This window comes from Cnephaeus nilssonii, assembly GCF_951640355.1.
Source record: "Cnephaeus nilssonii genome assembly, chromosome: 11".
NCBI lineage: Eukaryota > Metazoa > Chordata > Mammalia > Chiroptera > Vespertilionidae > Cnephaeus > Cnephaeus nilssonii.
Genome location: NC_137082.1, coordinates 33,528,621 through 33,543,666, shown reverse-complemented (window position 1 = coordinate 33,543,666; position 15,046 = coordinate 33,528,621).

The window sequence follows — 15,046 nt, the reverse complement described above, 5'->3', positions numbered from 1 at the left end:
GGGGGAGAGCATCCCAGGTCACCCACTCCTTCTTTCCTCGGAGGTGGGGGGCTCCAGCCACATGCTCTCTGCCTCTCACCCCTCACCCTGCTCCACTTCCTTTCTCTTTTCTTCACCGCGCCCCTCTCCACCCGCTCCTTTTTCATTTATCTCCTGTGTTTACCTCCGGTGGCCTGGGTCTGAGGGGCGTGGGGGGCCAGGAACTTGGAAGGGGCGGCTGAGCGGGCACCTCAGTAACTCTTCAGCTATCATTCCATGCTAACAGGCCACTTCCTAGTTTCCAGGGTGTTCACATATTGTTCCACCCCCTTCTTTTATCTTGAGAGGTCCCTTTTGCTAGTGTCTTTTGAAGCTGAGAAAACTGAAGCTCTGAGAGTTGCTGTCTCTTCCCCACCCTCCTCTTTCCCTCCTCAGGAACGGCCTTCATCTGGCCACAGCCCTCATAGCTAGGGGCAGGGAAGGGATGGGAGGGAACACCCGGTGGAGGAAAGAGCTAGTACAAAGGCCTGAAGGCCTGAGTCTGGAGGACATGTTTTCAAGGAAGTCTGGGTCACAGATCTAGGGAGGTGGAAAGCTGAGAAAGTTGGAGCTGGAGCGTTCTGAGGAGTGAGATCCTGACGGGCCAGAAGATATGCTTTATCCAAGAAGCAATGGAGAGCCACTGTGTAATTTGAGCAGGGGGTAATGTGATCAAGTCAGGATTTTGAAAGAAGACCCTGCAGCCAGAAGAGAGAAGTGCTCACAGCGAAGCAGCCTGGGAAGGGAGAGACCAGGTGGAAAACATAACAGTAACCCAGGAGAGGGGGCAGGATCCTTCAGACATCTTGGATGCCCCCAAGTCCCACCCCCTTGGCTCAGAGTGAATATATCAGGGTTTATTATGCAAACACTCATATACAGCAGTCTCTCTTTGCTCAGGACTGTTCTAAGCACTGTACAATTACTAACTCATCCTCACAATTTGTGAGGTAATTTGCATTTTTCCCTTCCCATTTTACAGATGAAGAAACTGAATCAGAGAAGTTAATTCATTTGCTTGGGGTCATACAGCTAGAGCTAAATTCAAACCCATAATCTGGCTCCAGAATAGGTTTTCCTATCTTCCAAGGGGAGAGGAGAGTTACTGGTAAGTGAGAAGGGGCAGAAAGAAGAGGGGAGGAGCGGAAGTGTGAGGACCACCCTGCTTCAGAGTGGCAGAAAAGGGGAGATGAAGGGAGACAGCTGCCTTGGGTCAGGAAGGAGCAGCCATCTGCAGTCCTGTAGCCCAGCATCCCTTTAATGTCCAGGGACTGATTTGGCCCTGGCAATGCTCAGGAGGTTGGAGTGCCAGCTGTTGCCCAAAGCTGAAAATGGAGGAGGAAAAATTAGGGATTAAGGGAGTTTCCCAGGCTGGATTCAAAGCTGACAGTCTCTATCCAAGGACATGTGTAGACTAGTGGGAGTTTTTGTGGGTTGGGCTAAAGGGGAGTCTGAATCCCAATGTGACTTAGGCAGGAACAATATCTTTTTTTCCTTTCTCTCCTACAACCCTGGGCAGGAAGACTCATGGAGTGCACAGTGCTCTGGGTAGAGGGAAGGTCTGCCTCCAGACTGCCTTATGGCCCTGGGACAGTTCTGCATGTGTCTGGATCTCTGCCCTCTCACAGGTCCTGGATGGGGCCTGACAGAATTAGGTTCTCCCCTCTGCCCCACCCCTACCCCAAGGAGGGAGCCCCTCTACCTTCCATGTCTCTCTACAGCTCAGGGTCAGCCCATTCAAACAGGCAGTCCAAGACACACTTTTATGTCTGAGATTCTGGAGCCAGGAAACCTAGGTTCAAAACCTACTCTCCCCTTCCTGGCTCCATGACCTTGGGAAAGTCACTCAATTTCGCTTAGCTTAGGGAAAAAAAGTAAAATGAAGGGCAGGGGGTAGCTAGTGCCTTCCTCCTAAGGCTGTGGTGAGGATAAATAATGTTAATTATTAGATGGGGTGATGTCTCCCACAGGAAGCCCTCCTGGATCTCCCACCCAGCTGTACTCTGTTCTCTATCCCTCAGAGAAGTCTCCCTGACATGCCCCTGTTATGAGCTTCCATGACACATTAGTCTTTTCCTTATTAACATCAGTACACTGGCATTTTATTTTAGTTATGTTTGGAACTGCCTAGGAGCTCCATGAGAGTTGAGACAATTCATCTTTTTTCTTTTTCAGAAAAGGTTTTCTTACTCACAGAGGGGAGGCGGTTCAGTCCTTCTGACCATCAGGACATCACTCAGCTCCTTTCTCTTCTTCTTGGTGCAGATATGTGTCTCCACCTTTTTCTGGCATGCCGCTCATACAGGGCAAAGCTGCACACCTCGCAAAGCATGTCCTGCACAACCTTGGGGTGCCTGGTGAGGTGGTGCCTACTGAAGTGGTGGCAGTGGCAGTGGCTGTGACTCGGCTTGCTCACATTCGTGTTCACCTTGAGGCCCTTGTTGAGGCCCATGGCCACGGGGTAGTGCAGATCCATGGCTGCTGCTTTCAATGACTGCTGCACCAGAAGGATTCATCTATTTTTCTTCACCAACAATTCTCTGAGCACTGAGTGCTATGCCTGGCACTCAATAGATATTCTGTAAAAATCATTGATTGATTGAATGAATGATGAATAAATGAATGATGATCAACCTTATGAAATAGGTTCCGCCCTAGCTGGTTTGGCTCAGAGGATAAAGCCTCTACCTATGGACTGAAAGGTCCTGGGTTCAATTCCAGTCAAGGGCACATGCCCGGGTTTCGGGCTAGATTCCCAGTGTGGGGCATGCAGGAGGCAGCAGATCAATGTTTCTCCCTCACATTGATGTTTCTATCTTTCTCTCCCTCTCCCTTCCTCTCTGAAATCAATAAAAAATATATTTTTAAAAAAGAAATAGGTTCCATTATTGTCCCCATTTCTTCTTTAAGAAAAAAAAATCTTTATTGTTGAAAGTATTACATATGTTGCCCCCCCCATTTTTTCTTAAATGTTTTTTAAATTGATTTTTAGAGAGAGGGAGGAAGAGAGAGAGAGAGAGAGAGGCATCTACCAGTTGCCTCCTACACATCACCCACTGGGGATTGGGCCCAACCTAGGCATGTGCCCTGACCAAGAATCAAACAGGACCTCTCAGTGCATGGGACAATGCCCAACCAACTGAGCCAGGCTCCTCCCTATTTTATAAGCAAGGTAACTGCTTCAGACAAGGGCAGTGACTTACAGAATTAACAATCCCTTCTGTGTGTCAGGAGCTGCACTAAGAACTTGACTGATATGACCACATGTTATCCTCAAACCAGTCACTTTTTTGGGTGAGGCAACTGAGACTCAGGAAGGTGTTGTCACTTACCTGAGGCCATTGGTTAGGAAATAGCAGAGCAGGCATTCAAGAACTATAATTCAGGCAAGTGGGGACACAGAGGAAGGATTTGATGGGGTGTTCGAGTGACCCACTATCAGTGGTACTGTAGAGGGGACTCTGCCCTGAGCATTTTGGACTGGTGTGTTCTCAGTGGCTGAGACCAGAGATCAGGGATTCAGATTAGGATCAATAAGGAAGTACAGGAATGGGGTTCCAGGGGTGGGGTGGGATGGTGGGGTGGTAGGGGAAAGAACAGCTTGGGCAAAGGCTCTGCAATGGGGCTGAGGCCAGGCTCATTCAAATGCTAAAAAGAGGCAGGGTCTGGCTGGTGTGGAGGGAGAAGGTGGACCACAGCTTGTCAAAACTAGATGGGATCTCATCTAGTTCCCCAAGTTCCTCTCTCATTTTATAGATGGGGACACTGAGGCCCAGAGAGAAGTCCCATATCTAGCAAGTGGCAGAAGCAAATCTGGGAGCCTTTCCTTGGTCGCCAGGTGTATGGTCTCTGGGCTTCATTGGGACTCATTCTAGGGAACAGCCCTCATCACATTTTCCCAATTAATTGAGAGTTCAGTCCATGCCTTCTGCACCCTCAGCTTGGACCAGTTTCTAATGATATTCCTTTAGTTCCTATGCAAACAATGCACAAGATAATTGTCACAGCATTGCTTATAACAGCAAATATTGGTAATGACCCAAATAGCCATCAGTAGGGGGCTGGCTACATAAGTCATGGACTTCCTGACAACGGAATAGCATGTGTCAGTAACGGAGGCGATGAAGCTCTCTGTCTCCTAATACAGAGAGGCCTCCATGGGGAAAAGCAAGAGAGAGATTAGCAGACAAAGTGAAAGGGGGCAGCAATAGAATTTGGGGAACCAGCTAGTATTGTAAGAAATATTAATCATGCTCTGTTAACCGTGATTGTTTTATTCTGTTAAAGGCACATTCTACCCTGGCTGGAGCTGACCTGGAGATGCAGCCCCTCCTCCCCATTTGGAGCTGCCTAGTAACCTGGAAAGATTAACGAAGATTTGTTACAGAAACCAGAATCGCCAGCCCTTTGAAGATCCCCAGCCCTTTTGCATCCCTGCCGGCCTTTGCAGACCTCCAGCCTGCTTACCTGTTAACTGCCCATCTGGCACTCCTTTGGCTATTTCCCCATGTCACCCCAACCCTTGCATATCACTAAGCCCTTTGAAGACCCCTAGCTCTTTTGCATATCTGTAAACTGCCCTTTTGCCTACTTTTCCTTTGTGCTTTTACTATATAAGCAGCTGGCTTATGCTGGGTGCAGAGCAGATTTCTGTGGCTGACCTGCTGCTCTCTCATACTGCCCGCAGTATTGGAATAAACGCTCATATATGATTCAACCCTGTCTCTGCTTCATTGGCTCGAGTAGTGACAGGCAGCACGGACCCGCTGTTTGTCCGGTTACAAAAGCTGAGTGAAAAGGGGGCATAATCTATATTTGCCTAATATGTATTTTGTGCATGCATACAGAAACTTGGGAAGTGTAATAATAAGAAAACGAGATTACTGAAGGCAACACTGGGCACAAGGGGAACAAGGATGGGAGGGAGACTTCATTATATGCCTATCTATACTTTTTTTTGGAATCATGTGAATGTATTTACCTATTAGTAAAATAATATAATAATGGGGACAGCTGCTACTCAGCTACTGCTGAATGCTGTCATATGGGAATAGGCAGTCAGTATGGTCCAATTTTCTAATTATTCAAGAGAAGCCAGAAATCTGGATTGTATTGTAAAATCTCTTCATTTTTAAAGATTGGCTTCATTTTTTCTCTCAAACACTTTTCAGGCCAAGTAAATAGGTCAGTGGGTCAGCCGCGGCCTGAAGGCCACCAGTTTTCAGCCTCAGCGCTAATGGCTTCCTGCTCCCAGGGCTGGGGTTCTCAGTACCCCAGGTCTCTGCCCCCCACATGGGCAGCTGCAGACAGAAAAGCAGAAAAGCACCTTGTGCCTTGTCCGGCCCCTCTCCTGGCACCTTCCAACCCTCATCCCTTGGGGCTGTGACACTTGGGGCTTTTAACTCAAGATCTGGAAGGTAGAGAGGGGTTATGAACTCTCAGATAATTTCCTCTCTCGGGGCCCTGCAGGCATCGAGGTCCAGCTGCCTCCTGCTGCCCACCCATCTGTCCCTGGGAGGTGGGGACAGGAGTGGGGCTGGCAGGTGGGAAGGAGACACCACTCTGGGCCTCAGATCATCAGGCTTTGTTGAGTCTCAGAATCCAAGAGAAGAAACCGAGAAATTGCAAGAAAAGAAAAACAGGGGCTTAGCTGCACCTCCCAGGTGTGTGCTGAGAGAATCCACCAAATTACAAAATGCCAGAGCTGGAAAGGCCCTAAGGGAGCGTCTTATCTAACCCCTTTGTTGCACCATACGGCCCAGGCCATGGCCTTGTCACCTCTCTCCTGGACAACTGGACTGCACCGTCCCTTCTTTCTCTTCCAAATGTTCCATCTCCACCATTACCCAGAGGGGCCTTTTAAACATATATATGTTTTTATTGATTTTAGAGAGAGGGAAAAGGAGAGAGAGTAAAAAAAAACCCACCAATGTGAAAGAGAAATATCAACTGGGGATCGAACCAGCAACCTAAGTATGCCCTAACTGGGAATTGAACCGGCTACCTTTTAGTGCACAGGACAACACTCCAACCAACTGAGCCAGACTGGCCAGGGCCAGAGGGGCCTTTTTGAAAGAAGAAATTTGAACAGGTCCCATGTCTGTTCAGAACCTTCTGGCTACTTCCTACCTCACTTTGAGCCAAAATCCTCAGTGCTGTCTACAGTCTCTCTCCCTCTCTTACCTCACCTCCTTCCGCCTTCCCCTTGCTCATTCTGATCCAGCCACTGGTACTTTGCTATTCCTTTAACACTTCAGACTTCTCTTTCCCACCTGACTTTTGTTCCTGTTATTCCCCAGGTATTCACAGGCTCCATCTTCTCTAAAATGTTGCCTCTTCAGATGGGTGTTCCTGATAATTTTCCCTTGACATTCTAGCCCCTCACCTGCCTTACTTATTTTTTATCCAAAGCACTTACCACTACATGATACTATAGTACATATTTATTGGTTTCTTGTCTAGAATATAGGATCTGTTAGGGCAGCAATCCTGCCTATATTGTTCACCACTGTGTCCCCAGCACTCAGCAGAGCTTGGCACATGGATGCTTAGTGATCCCGAGCCAGCTGTCACATGAAAAGACCCAGTTCTATAATTCAGGTAACAGCTAGTCCTGATTCTGCCATTACCTGCTCAGGTGACCTTGAGCAAGTCATCTCACCTCTCTGGGCCTCAGTTTCCTCATTTGTAAAATAAGGGAGACACTTTCAGTTCAATAATCCTGGATGTCTTCTCTGTTCTGATGTCACTTTCTTCCCTATAGAATCTGAAAGTCCTTTAAACAAGCATGGTTGTATTTATTTATTGAATAGTTAATATATTCACATGGTTCAAAATTCAAAGGTACAATGGGGACACAGTTGTCTCTCCTACCTTGCTAACACCCATTTTACAGATGGGTCAAGTCACTCACCCCCTCTCAAGGAAGGGGAAATCTTGATACCATATTCTACCCTCTTTCCAGTGGAATGAATTACTCCTGAAAGGTCTGGCTGACAAAGAAGGGGAAGAGAGACAGACAGACAGACAGGACCCTTAGTTTCCTCCAATGCATGTTTAGGTCAAGGCCTGACTCAGTCATTCAGCAGGCCTCTCTTTTGGCATTCTCTGAGGGTCCTGGGTCTCAATGGGCACCCAGGGTGATAAGAAAGCCAAAACCATGGCAAATATATACATATATTTGAAAATAATAAAGTGATTGATGCCAGAAGAAAAAGAGGACCAAAGTCCCTCTGGAAAATCTGAGACAGTGACCTTCCTGGGGGGCCAGGCCAGGGAGGGAGGGTCTGTTATGAAGCGGGGCCATAAGGGAGGAGTAAGCACTCAACAAGTGGAGACAGAAAGCTAAGGCAACTCCAGACAGAGGGCACAGGCAGAGAGGTGGGGAAGTCAGGGTGTGCCTAGGAACTAGGATTCAAGAAAAGAGGAGGAAGATGAGGTGGAGAAGTTGAACTCACAGACAGGAACCAGGAGACATGTCCCTGCGGGATCGTTGCAGCAGTACTTCTTCTAATCCTGAAAGATGGAAAACAACTTAAATGTCCATCCACCAGAGAATGTCCAGTAACTGTGACACTAACCACCACCACATGGCAAGCCATAGAAAGATAGATAGTACCTAATGTTGGTGGGAATGTGCATCCCTGGTAGAAGTGTAACTGAGTATAGCCATTCTGGAGAGGAATGTGGCAGTATTTAGGAAAAACAAGTATACGCATGTCCTCTGACAAGGGACTAGCACACCAGGGTGTGCAGTGTGGCACTGTGTGTGCTGATGGGGAGAAAAGGGAGCTCGAGCACCCGCAGTCAAGGGATAGGACAAGAAAAATGTGGGGAAAGCACTTCTGGGTTCTTGGGAGCTGCCAGGAGCAAGGAACTAAAGGTGCACAGGGCACATGGATCAGTCAAAGAAACATCAGGATGAGCAAACACACAAACAAACAGAACACAACAATGTAGGAAATGAACACCACTTAACAGCACAATCATATTTACATGGATTAAAAATACATACACAGTTTATCAGTATGTATCAGCTACTAAAGATGAACATAGCAAGCAATCCCATCCTAAGTGTACATACACAGAAACACATAGATAGGTGTATGTTTCCAAAGACACGTACATGACTGTTCATATTGCACTGTGTGTAACGGCCCTAAGCTGGAAACCACCACATGTCCACCAAGGGCAGAAAGGTTTAATTGCAGTGTAGTCACCCAATGGAGTAAGCAATCTATCGCTACAAACAACAATAGAGATACATCTCATGAACTAAATGGTGAGCTAAAGGAATCAAGCACTGTGTGATTCCATTTGTATAAAGTTCAAAAACTAGCAAAGCCAATGTATGGAGTTAGAAATCAGGGGAGTGGTTATCCCGGGGTCGTGGTTGGGAGGACTTGGAGGGACCTCCTGAGGGGCTGCTGATGCTCTATTGCTCGGTCCGAGTGCTAGTTACATGGGTGTGTTCAGTTTTTGAAAGTTCATGAACTGTACATTTATGATTTGTATAACTCTTCTGTGTGTTATACCTCAATAAGAAAATTTAAAATATACAAACGTATAAGACAATTACTATGCATTTCGGAAGAAATCTCAAATATTTAAGAACATAGGTCAAACACAGTAGAGAGGGTTTGAGTGGGGGTGTGGGGAGGAGGGGAAAACAATAGAAACACGAGAGGGCCTTTGCAGACTAACTCATGACCATATGCTAAGAACTGAGAGGTGGGATTAATGAACCCTCTGTATTTCAGTGCATGAAAAAATAAATGTAAAATTGAACTTGGAAAGTTAGATAAACAAATGAACTATGGTGTTTATACTACAGAATACTCTGCAGCTATCAGAAAACAGGAGACAGATCAAACATACCAATTAAAGACGTCCAAGAGCAAACAGGCTGCGGAATGATACACTTGTGTGCCGTGCCCTCCATTCCGCCTTCCTACCCTGCCACACAGAATAGCCCAAATCTGTTCTCTGGGTTCCTAACTACGTCTTTAAATGAATATCACAGTTCTGAAAAGGCACACCCAATTGGGACTCCGGAGAAAACTGAGATGGGGCCAGTAGGGGGGTTGGGGGGGGGGCGCGGGGGGGGCGGTGTCAAAAGGAACTTTAAGTCTTCTCTGTAATTTAGTCTTTTCATTTTTGATAAGAATCTATTCATGGAATTTAAAAGGAATGGATTTAGTATTAAAGGTAGTGGTAAAGACCAGCTCAGGGAGGCCTGGAAAATTCTGGGCTTGTATTCTCTTTCGGGTCATTTAAGAATTTTCAAGTCAAGCCTTGGGACCATCTGTTGCCTGATGAAATTGAGGCTTGGGGAGTTGAGAGACAGGTCTCCACCTGGCATCCCCATCTGGCTCATGACCTTGGGAAGTCCCATCCCCTTCCCGGGCCTCAATGTCTTCATCCGCCCAATGGGAATTAGATTTCTGTGTTACGAGGGGATGTGGGAGGATGAAATGAGGGCACGGAGAGAATCCCATGAATATAAGGGATTATTCTCTGGGTCAGGGGAGGCAGGGAGTGCAGCCTCCTCTCCACCTGCCAAGCCCACAAGCACACAAAGGAAGCAGAGGGAGGAGTTGGGGACCACCCAGGCGCATGTTGTCAGCAGCTGGCCTGGACTGCTCACAGGTCAGAGCCTGTGGGCAGCCACCTGGGCTGCCTGGAGAAATGGATATGACATGCTTCTTGCTGCTCCCAGCCTCTGTGCAGCCACAGCTCTGTCACCTCTCCAAGTTCCCATCATCGCCTTCCCACCCACAACACTCTCTCTCTCTCTCTCTCTCTCTCTCTCTCTCTCTCTCTCTCTCTCTCTGAGGACTGCACCATATTTATTCCTTTTAGTCCGTTCTACCCCCACAGCCAGAGGGGGCTTTCAAAAATAAATCCAATCATGTCCCAAGTTTACTCAAAACCCTCCAGTAGATGCCCTGATCTAAAAACAGAATCCAATCCCTTTACCCTAGCCCCGTGGTCAGCAAACTGCAGCTCGCGAGCCCCATGCGGCTCTTTGGCCCCTTGAGTGTGGCTCTTCCACAAAATACCATGGCCTGGGCGAGTCTATTTTGAAGAAGTGGCGTTAGAAGAAGTTTAAGTTTAAAAAATTTGGCTCTGTTGACTAATGAGTTTGCCGACCACTGCCCTAGCCAACAAGGTCTGACATGATCTGCCATTCTCATCATCCACCTCCAGCATGGGGGTTAAGATCCTGGCCTCAGAGAGAATCTGTCTTGGCTAGAATTCTGCCCCTCCCCACTTCATTAATTCAAAAATGTTTACTGAGCACCTAATATAGGCTAGGTACTGTTCTAGGCATTTGGGAGAGATCAGAGATCAGTAACAAACCAGACAAAGGTCACTGGCCTCATGAAGCTTCCTTTATAGCAGGAGAGGTTAACAATAAATGGAAATGTTCTAGCCAGGTAGCTCAGTTGATTAGGGCATTGATCCCATATGCCAAAACCTTTGGTTCAATCACCGGTCCGGTCACATAAAAGAATCAACCACTGAAAACATAAATAAGTGGAACAACAAATTGATGTTTCTCTCTCTGTCTCTCTCTCTTTCTCAATACAAGAAATAAAATTTAAAAAATACAAGTAAGTAAATTATATAGCATGCTCGAAAATGCCAAATGTTATTTTTTTTTAAAAAAAGTAAAGCAAAGGAAGTTGATCAGGAGTACTGGGAGGAGAGGGGGCTTGCATTTTCAAAACAGGGTGGTCAGGGTAAGCCTCATTAAGAAGGTGACATTTAAGCAAAGACTTGTAGGAGGTGAGGGTGGAAGACATGTAGACATCAGGGGAAAGTGCAGGCAGAGGGAGCAGCCAGTGCAAAGGCCCTGAGGTGGGACTGAACCTGGTATGTGTGAGGAACAGCAAGGAGGTGGGGAGAGGGGTGGGAGATGCCTTAGAGAGGTAGGGCAGCTCATGGGGGGCCTTGTGTGACTCGGTGAGGAGTTTGGCTTTTACTGAGTGAGATGGGAGTGTTGGAAGGTTTTGACCATAAGGGAGTGGAAGAGGCAGAACCAGGAAGGAGAGGAAGCCAAGCAGGGTGCCTTGTAGGTGGCTGCTTCAGCCTTATCCCACAGGGGAACTCTGGAGTGTCATTATACCCCAGCGTTATCCACCCACACCCATGCCAGCAGCCCAGGCAAAATGATGGGCTTTTGCCCTAACCGGTTTGGCTCAGTAGATAGAGCGTCCGCCTGTGGACTGAAGGGTCCCAGGTTCGATTCCGGTCAAGGGCATGTACCTTGGTTGCGGGCACATCCCCAGTAGGGGGTGTGCAGGAGGCAGCTGATCGATGTTTCTCTCTCATCGATGTTTCTAACTCTCTATCCCTCTCCCTTCCTCTCTGTAAAAATCAATAAAATATATTAAAACAACAACAACAACAACAAAACGCTGGGCTTCCAAATCCCTGAAATGATGGGGAACAGCTTGTGGGGACAGTTAGTCACCCACGAGGCTCCAGAAGCCTGAGGGCAGTCCTCCCCAAGGAGAGCAGCCAGTGCTGGTTGCGGAACACTTACTCCAGGGAGGCTCACAGAAGTGGTAAATAGGGGTCCAAGGGGAGTGGGTGAAGCATCGTTCTTGTTGGCTCCAGTCCCCAAACACCAGAGCCCCAGCACCACAGCCCTTTTGGCCCCGGGCTTGGGATGGGTAAAGATGGGAGGCATACCCCAATGTGACCAGGTAGAGTTTCTCTGGTTAGAAAAGACTATAGGCACCGCTCCCATCCAGGACTGCAGAGGGATTCACGTTCTGCAAGATCCCGGCCCTGTGGCTGTCCAGCCTTACATACCTTCTGGGATGAGGTACTACTTAGCTCTGTTCACCTTTGGACAGTTTGGGTTGTAGAAAGTTCTGCTTCATGTAGAGTCCACTCACTCATTCAGTAAACATCGACTGAGCACCTGCTGTGGGTCAGGTACCATTCTAGGTTCTGGTGACACAGCAGCAAACAAGAGGGGCAAGGTTCCCTGCCTTGAGGAGCTCCTGACTGGAGAGGGAGATGACTGGAGAAAAAAGATGGTGTGGTTAAGTACAGTGGTGGGGAAGCCCAAGAAGCTGTGAAGGCCAGAGGGGACTCTTGACTGTGAGAGGAGGTGACACCAAGCTGATAAATGGGAGATATGTAGTAGTTACGTGGGTACAAAGGTATGTGAAAAAATTAATCCAGGCTGATGGAGAAATGTATGCAAAGTCCCTGAGAATCCCACCAGTGCTCTCCATTCCCACTGCCACCCTGGTTCAGTGATCATCCTATCTTACCTGGATGGTTGTAGCAGTCTCCTCTTGGGTCTCTTACAGAAGGGCAAAGAAGCTGGGGTATGTAGCCACCAACTCTTCTATTCTTTAAAAAAAATGATTTCAGAGAGGAAGGGAGAGAGATAGATAGAAATATCAATGACGAGAGAGAATCATTGATCAGCTGCCTTCTGTGTGACCACTACTGGGGACTGAGCCCTCAACCTGGTTATGTGTCCTAACCAGGAATTGAACCATGGCCTCCTGGTTCATAGGTCAATGCTCAATCACTGAGCCACATTGGCCAGGTTCCTCTCTCTTCTTGGTTGAGGGCAACTCCTGTGGGCATTAACTTGCTGCATTCCCTACTCAACCTGCATTCATGAGCAGAGAAGCAGGAAGCTGAAGCATGTGCAGCAGTGTCTGCATGTGAACTCCAGGGAGGGCTTTGCCAATTTGGGCAGAGCACCTACAGCCCCTTCTATAGCCCACATGTTCAATGCCTCATTTCCCTTTCTGACCTTATCTTCTACCTTCCCCCCTCGCTCATTCAGTTCCACCCACACTGGCTTTGCTGTTCTTCCAACTTCCAGGGCATTTGCATTCTGTTCCCTCTGCCTGGAATGCTCTTCCCCCAGATAGCCACCTGGCTCACCTTACCTCCTCCACCTCTGCTCGAATGACAGGTCTTCAGAGAAGCCTTCCCTGACCACCTTTTCTCAAAGAGCCCCTACCCCATCATTTCCTCCCCACCTTGCCCTGCTCTATTGTTCTCCAGAGTACTTATCATCACTTAATATATTTACTTGTTCATATGTTTATTGTCTGTCTCTTCCACCAGACTGGAAGCTTCTGAGGGCAATGACCATGTCTGGGTTTGCTCATGGTGGAATCCCTAAAATAGGGCCAAGGTAGTGGGTAAATATTTGTGAAATCAATGGTTCTGAAACAGAAGTGGTTCTGAAACAAGCGTCCTTCCAGATCTGACTATCTGTCTTGGATATGACCTCCCCAACACTTCCAGTGGCAGGGGTACCCTCTGAGGGCCAGTCGCAGCCAACAAGCTGCCAATTTAGAAGCCTCCCACAACTCAGCCTTTCCCGGTCTAGGCCCATCTGGCAGGGCTCAGGGGTCGGCCTGGTCCAGCTCTCTTTGAGCCCCATGGTGGAGGAGACCCAGTTCTGGGACCCAGACCCCAGCGAGGCCTGCTGAGCCCTTTTTCTCCTTTGGTAAATGTTCCCCCCTTCCTTCCCAGGGCTTGTGTCTGTGTTTCTGAACCAGAAGGTGTTTACACAAAACATCCTGGGTTTGGCAACAAATTCACCCTCAATGAGAAATCCTTAATGAGTCTCCTTTTTCTCCACACCAGGCAGCTGCGGGGAACACTAGCTCTGCCTCTGGCAGCTTAAGGCGGCCAAAGGCCAGGCAAAGAGGAGGTGCCACTGAGACTTATGGGGCCACAGTTTCAGGGTCTAGAGACAGCTGTGATATGAACACCAGAGAGCTTCTAGACCCACCTTTGCTCCTGACTTTCTGCATGGCAAGGCATTGCCCTTCTCCCAGCCTCAGTCTGCAGCTGTGAAATGGGTTAGGAATAACCCACCCAGACAAAGGTTGTGAAGTTCAAGTGAGGGAAGGGGTGTGAAAGCACTTGGTCACAGGGGCCAAAAGGAGGGAATAAAACGCTGGACTCAGGGAGGCAGGTCAGAATTCTAATGTCAGGTCTGCTGTTGACTTTTTAAAGTCATGGCTGCTCTCTGAGCCTGGGTTTCCAGCTTTACAATGAGGGGTTGGGCTTGATCTCTAGGGAACCCTCTGGTTGTAAAGGGCAGCCACTTTCTACCGGCCTGCCTCTTCTTGGAGGTCCCCCTGGATCCTACGGCCCACACTGATTTGCGTTTCAGCACTTACAGAACTTCATGGTTTTCCAGCCATTTCCTTGGGTCTAGGACTACTCCGGACATTGGTCCCAACACCGGGGCTCAACAAACACTGGTCAAACTGAGTTGAAAAATGATTCCTGCCTCTTCTGATCCTGCAGAGAGACCATGAGAAATATTTTTATTCACTCCCATTTCATAAATTATAAACTTAAGGTCTCAGAGGTTAAATATAAGTCACACTGCTACATGGGCTTTCTTGATGTCCCTTAAACAGGGAAGTAATAATTTATATTTCTCCAGCCCTATCTTTGCCAGCTATAGTATGTAATTATTTTTTATCAATTGTCGGATTTTCCCATTAGGATGAAGTTTCATGAGGGCAGGGACTTTGTTTTGTTCACTGCTGCATTCTCAGCTCCTAAAATTGCCTGCTTAAGAAATATATGAAGAGCCCTAACCCGGCTTGGCTCAGTGGATGGAGTGTCAGCCCTCCGACCGAAGGGTCCTAGGTTCGATTCCAGTCAACTGCACGTACCTTGGTTGCAGACTCCATCCCACGCCCAGGCTCCATCCCATGCCCAAGCGTGCGGGAAGCAATCAATCGATGTTTCTCTCTGTGTGTCTCTTCCACTTTCTAAAAATCAATGGAAAAAAATACCCTCCGGTGAGGGTTAACAACAAGCAAACAAAACATGAAGAGAGGAAGGCAGAGGTTAAGAGGAGCACTGAAGACTGTGCTCTCTGGGCCTACAGGGGGCGCTCCAGCACCGCCCCAAAGGTAGGTCCTGACCCCGGCTTAGTGGAGCGCGCGCGAGCGCGCCGCCGGGCCTCTTCTAATTGAGCATGCGCGCCGGAAGCCCGGTCAGAGCGACGCGT